This window comes from Pinus tabuliformis, chromosome 7, assembly GCF_031772625.1.
Source record: "Pinus tabuliformis cultivar Carrire ecotype Pingquan chromosome 7, CPIR1, whole genome shotgun sequence".
In the NCBI taxonomy this organism is placed as follows: domain Eukaryota; kingdom Viridiplantae; phylum Streptophyta; class Pinopsida; order Pinales; family Pinaceae; genus Pinus; species Pinus tabuliformis.
Genome location: NC_142293.1, coordinates 2,073,155,915 through 2,073,162,348, shown reverse-complemented (window position 1 = coordinate 2,073,162,348; position 6,434 = coordinate 2,073,155,915). Strand labels below are relative to the sequence as shown.

The 6,434-nt window shown below is 34.1% G+C and overlaps 1 pseudogene; it reads left to right on the top strand.

The window, feature by feature from the left end:
• The first annotated feature begins 310 nt into the window (after nucleotides 1-310).
• On the top strand, nucleotides 311-771 carry LOC149256827 (uncharacterized; annotated as a pseudogene).
• The last annotated feature ends 5,663 nt before the right edge of the window (nucleotides 772-6,434 follow it).

Here is a 6,434-nt window from a genome sequence, read left to right as displayed (position 1 = left end):
AAATGAAAGGTATAGAAATGATGATTTTGGTCTAGTTCTTGAGGATGACATTGAGGTTTCTTCTTTCTACTATATGTGGCTCAAATATGCCCTCTTGGCTTACCAGTATGATCCACAAGTTTCCTTGCCTGAGCTTAATTTCAATGTGCTATACACTCCAAGGTTAATTGAAGTAATTAAAGAGGGACCCATGTGGAACATAACCCATTTCTTCAAGGAAGTGCATCCGAACACACCATATTTACATCATCTTCCATGCAGTTGGGGTTCTCAATTCTTCCCACGAAAGTGGAGAGAGTTTTACAAGTACATGAACATGATATTTACAGAAGATGTGCAAAATAATCCAATGCAAATACTCGGTTCCACAACCAATGGATGGCAAGCATCTTGGAAGAAATTCTTAATTGATATCATGTATTTACGAGGGTATGTAACACTTTATCCCAACTTTCCTGACCAAAGAAGCTTCTCAACAAACCACATGGAGTCAGAAGCTCACATTGTTGTAGCATATATCTTTCTGACCCAAAAGAAGGAAGATTTTGAAGTTCCCCTCCTACAAGAGGACTTCTATAAGCTACTTCCTCTATCGGAAATGCCTCCTTTATCCACCGTGACAGTAATTAATCTCTTCAATCAAATCATCACCTTGTGGAGTTGAAGGAAACATGATCCAAACTGTTGAAGGATGTTATAGAATGTGAGATGACAGAATTTGTAAAGGTAGATGATATCACAGGAGAACCATTGAACTGTGTCACTTACTAAGGTGCTACCCCCTATTACTCCCATTTAAAAGTTGGGGAGGTATGTCTATCTTATCCCTTAAAATACTTAAGGGTACTTACATACTGGCTATTTTTTCAACTTGGCATTGGGTGAAACTTTTCTCATATAGAATAACTGCAGAGAAATGAAAAGGTACTAATTTTGTCTTTTATGGCCGTTGATTTCGTCAGCGACTTTTAAGACTCTAACAAGAAAATGCAATCGCATAGTTCTCTTTCACGAGGGAAAAGATGCATGTTCCTCTCTGGCTTGTGTATAATTTGTGTAGGCATGAGAAGTAGGGGAAATCGCAGTTTGTTGTTGTGGGGTTTGGGGGAAGAGGCAGGTCAAGAGCTCGAAGAGAACACTGTTGGGTAGTACTGGCCTTTCAATATTTTTACTCACGTATATTTTTGTTTAATCGAATCTAAATTACATTCATATTACATTTCAGACATAGAACTTGGTAAATTATATATTTAGTTTCCTAATAAATTTTAGATCGAATATTAATTAAAGGTTAATTTTCGCTCACTCACAATTTCTAATAATCTTACAAAAACGAAAAGAAATATTTTAAATCTTGTATTCTCAAAATTTAATCGAAGCACCACGTAAATGTACTTTTTTTTTAAAGTGCAAAACCTCTCTACCTGAATCTTTTTACATATAAGTTTTATTCATTTCAAATCTCGATGGAATAATATGACATTTTCAAATTTAAATAATCTGCAACATATGGACATAAGTTTTCCTAAAGTGATGTATGAGGAAATCATTCCTACACGCTCCACTGAGGTCCAAAAGGAAAAGTGCCAGCTCTTGGACACAAGGTTTCTTCCTTAACATGATAAAGGGAAGGAGAAAATAACTCTTTCATAGCTCAAGGAGCATATGTCAAACATTGAAGCAAAACCTTATAATACAGAGGGGAAGAAAGAGACTGAAGATTATACTTCAAGTATGCGAGATGGCCAAATTGAAACTCAATATGAATTTAAAGAAGTTGGTGTTTTTAATGGAAATGAGAGAAGAGGGGAAGGATCTTTAAATTTTTCAACATTGAAGTATTCCTTGTTGAGCATTCATATGCTTAGTGATATGGATGAAAATAAACACATGAAACAAAATCCGTCATATATGGAAGAGGTGTGGTGGAGACCTACAACAAATTATGTTGAATCTAATTTTTCTAGTCAAAGACAAATAGGGAAAAATTGATCAGTTGTGCACAGTTAAAGAATATAGTGCCAATTGTTTGTATCAAATCCAAGCATACATAAGAAAGGATATATGGTAAAGAATAGTTGATTCTTTAGAAGAAGACGATGCATCAAGTGCTAAAGAGGACCAAGTAGCAGAATTAAAAACAGAAGGAGAAAGACCACATGAGATAATCAGAAGAGATTTGTCAATGTGATTTCTATTTGAAATTCAGTCAGCCTACTCTATTTGTCTAGTACTCTCTTTACCCGTGCCCTAAGTTCAATAATTCAAAAAGAATTAGACACATACATATTTCAATCAGTTGAATAAAATGGGTCTTTCTAAAGGTTTGATGGAGAGGAATCTGTTATTTAAAAGATTAGGAAAATAAGTTCTTTCAAAACCAAAATTTCGCAGATGAATGACTGCAATTAATGTGACGACAACAAACAAAAACTATTATTCCTTAAATTATGCCCAACATTTTAGTGTAAATTTTAGAAGAAGATCCTAGAACGTTGACAATGAGCGACCGACCAAGATATTAGAAAATGAGCATACCCATGATTCTTTCCTCCTGAGCATTCCAAATGCCTCTCATCTGCCTTCTCTTCATTTAGATTTGAATGTGATGAGGCCTTTCCTAAAGAAACCTTTGTTGTAATTGTCGTCATCGCTACTGTATTCTTTGTTGTCTCTAAGTCGAAATTTTGTGGGGATTGAATTAAAACCGAGGAGGGCATTGTTTTGGAGCTTTCATAGCTATGGAGAAAGGTGAAAATGTGTCAGGATCATTTAACAAGGGAATGAAAGAAGTTACCAGCTGCAACATTTTCTAATTAGTCTTCTTATTAAAGTTATAAGTAAAAATTCCCAATTTTGATATAAAAGAAAATAAAAATCCGCCAAGTAATTTAAGATCTAAATCAATATTGGATATTATTTATTCATTTGGTTTGTAGATTACAGTAAGAAAATTAAAGGTTTCTAAACCAAGTTAAACGTTCTCTCTAGTTTTGGAAGGTCATACCTTGTTCAAGTTCCCTTCTTTGAATAGATTCTGTATAACATTAATGTAACTGTTTTCCTCAATGCACCTTGTAATTTTTTTTGGGGTTAACACCACTTTGAACCATCTCATCCAAAATATTGACAGCTTCTCGTGGCTTGTTCTCACAATACAAACTGTTTATAGGCTTCTTGTACACTTCAACATTTTGAGACAAATCGTTGAGCTTCAGTTGGTCTAGAATCTCCACATCATATCGAAATTTTTGTTCTTTGCAAAGCTCGCTAACCAAAATCAAAGTACCATATAAAGGATAATGTCAGAGGATTGGTACTTACCATCCTGCTCAAAAGATCTATGGCTTCTAAATATCTCCTGCCTTTGTAGAGACGGTGATGGCAACAGTGTTAGTGAACTTATTTCGGTAAATTTTTGTTGGTCAGCATTTGATGGAGAAGGTTCACTACATCATCCATCTAGCTTTCGATGCAATGACCAAGAATGATGGACTCGTTATAATTGACGATATCAGGAACAGAGTCACCCTTAATATCCATGTCCCTTGCGAGCTCCTTCACTTCAATTTGTCTTGTTTACAGAGCCCATCTATTAAAGTAGTATATGTTAAGGTATCAGTGATGCAACCCCTCTCAGGGATATCTATAGAACCCCTAAATGCTCCATCGAATGTATTGGGGTCATATTTTATCAGAATATTGCAGGTCGATACATTGGGCTTCATTCCAAGCATATTCATGTGGGCATATAATTTATGAGCCATCTTCTGGCGACTTTCTTTGACCAAGATAGCAAAGATGGTTGTATAACTTTTGTGGGTGGGTTTGCATTGTAAGTCTTTATTTGTATGAAAGGTTCTCGATTTTCCAGGCAAATCATGCTCCTGAAATCGTTTATTTACTTGTAAAACAAATCATGAATTGAACACGTAACCTTGTGAAATTGTTTACTTGAAATCATGAAATCGTTTACTTGCAAAACCTTTGATGAATGGGGTAAAATCATGAATCGAGCACACAACCTTGTTAGTATGATTGGTGGTTCTCCACTTTTCGTTGTAAGGAAAAATGGTTATCTTGATCTGCAGAGGTGCCCTGAAATTAAAATTTCTCGACATCTTTAAAACCCTCTAGAGCTTCATTCGACATTAGTGAATTTGGTCTGAATGGTGGTTCTCCGCTCTTAGTTGTAAGGAAAGAGTATCCTAATCTGAAGAGGTGCCCTGAAATCAAAGCAACTAGATTCTTGGAAATGTCGCCTTAATAGAGGTCAGTGTTGCAGGACGTAGGCGAACGATGACATGCATATGCAAAAGTCATTTGTGTAGTTGGTAACTGGATGGATAGGAAATTTGGAATCACGATCGAGTCGTTTGTGCAGTTGGTAACTAGATAGATAGGAAATTTGGAATTTTGGAAGCGAGTTGCAACCGCTACCTATCAGTACAATTCGAATCAGTGGGTAAGCATGATGCAATCGTCTAAGGAAGGATCGAACAACACAGATTATGATAAGAAGGCAACAACGGAGTTTTTCTCATAGGGAATGGCCTTACGGCATAAATATAGTAATATAGATGATATTGGGTTGGATTGATAGTAACGGATAATATATGAGTAATTCTGCTATGTGTGGACCCAGAAACTCGATTATAAAAGTGTCCTCTTCAGATGTCAATCCTGCTTTGAGACGGACCATCTAGCCAAAAATTTACCAAAAGCCTCCCAGCAAAATTATGCTAGAAAAAACCACCACAGATCTACATGGTGAGAATGAGCACAAAAAGAACACTACATTGTCATCAAAGAAGAATACTCTAGAAAAAACTCTGAATGACCAAAAATCGGGCAAGAAAGAAACAACTCTCAAGACAAGTAGGGAGAAAGCCCCGCTCAACAACAAAAAAGTGAACTCGACAATCCCTCAAGCATCAATAGTTATGAGGATTCGAATACCGCACAAAATAAATCTTCATTTAACAGCAAAGCAGATCTCCCAGAGCAAACTTCTTCTCTGACTATCTTCAAGAGGACGAACACAATAGATCGCGAAGCTAAGACACCAATGTCCCAAGAACCAGAGGAGATGAAGGGGATGCAAGATAAAGGAAGTTGGAAGACCGTAAAGAAAAAAAAGAAAGCTACAACATCAATCTCGCCAAGAAAGACAAGGAGCCAGACAATTAAAAACTAAGAAAATTATAGGTCCGATAGACCAATTTGGTCTCAGTGGACGTTAACCACTATCATCATCATCATCAATATTTATTATGATTTAGATAAAAATATATTAATATAAATGACAGTGCGAGATTAATAACAATAAATGAATAATAATTATGAATAAAAATATAATAATAACGATGATATTATAAATGGGTAATATTTATTAATGAGAATATAATAATAAAGATGATATTATACAAAATGTTAATATAAATCAGATTAGTTAATTTGTATAATGTATAATTTTATTAAATTATATATTTAAATTTTATAAATCATTAAAAAAAAATTAAAAGCCATAATTAATTATGAAAATAAAAATTATTTAAAAAAAAACTCAATTTAAAACCACATTTTACACCATCCCAAATACAACCATAAATCATTTTCCCGTTTAATGTGATTATTAGTAAATCATTTTTCCATTGACACGTGGGATAACTTCAGCGTTTTGAAAAACAAAAAAAACATTCAATTAAACTTTGAAAAGCAAAAAAAAACATTCAAACAAACTTTTTATTGTCTGGTGGCTTCTCCTCTTTATGGTTGACTATATTTTGGACAGTCATTTAATTTAGAAATAGCGATTTTATTGTTATTTTTATTGAAATTTTCTTATATAATTTTCTGTAAATTTGTGAATTTTAATTATTTAAAATGTGTACAAAATATATTTTAAGCCATTAAAAATCCTTAAATCTCTTATTTTTCGCAGATTATCTCACCAAAATTTAATATTAAAAAGAATCCTTAAATCTGTTATTTTTACACTGATTATCTCACTAAAATTTAAGATTAAAAAGAATATTTGAATAAATAATTGACCCAAAAAGAGTAAAAACGTGTAACCAATAAACCACTGTTTTAATCTCTGTGCTGTCTGTGCTTGACTGTCCAAGATGTCGTGTCATATGGCATTCACAAAATCTTCAAAATCTCTTACCGACAACTATTTATTTTCTCGGTAATGGACTGCATGTGGTTGCCTTCCTATGTGAATTACGATGTTTATTCCATCACTATGTGTCAGTGAATGTCGACTTCAAAATCTCTTACCGACAAAATCTTCAAAATCTCTTACCGACAACTATTACTTATGTGAATTACGATGTTTATCCTATCACTCTGTGACAGTAAAGTAGTACAACTTCTTTCTGTTCACTTGGTGACACATGTTTTTGCTTTTGCTTTTGCTTTTCAAATCA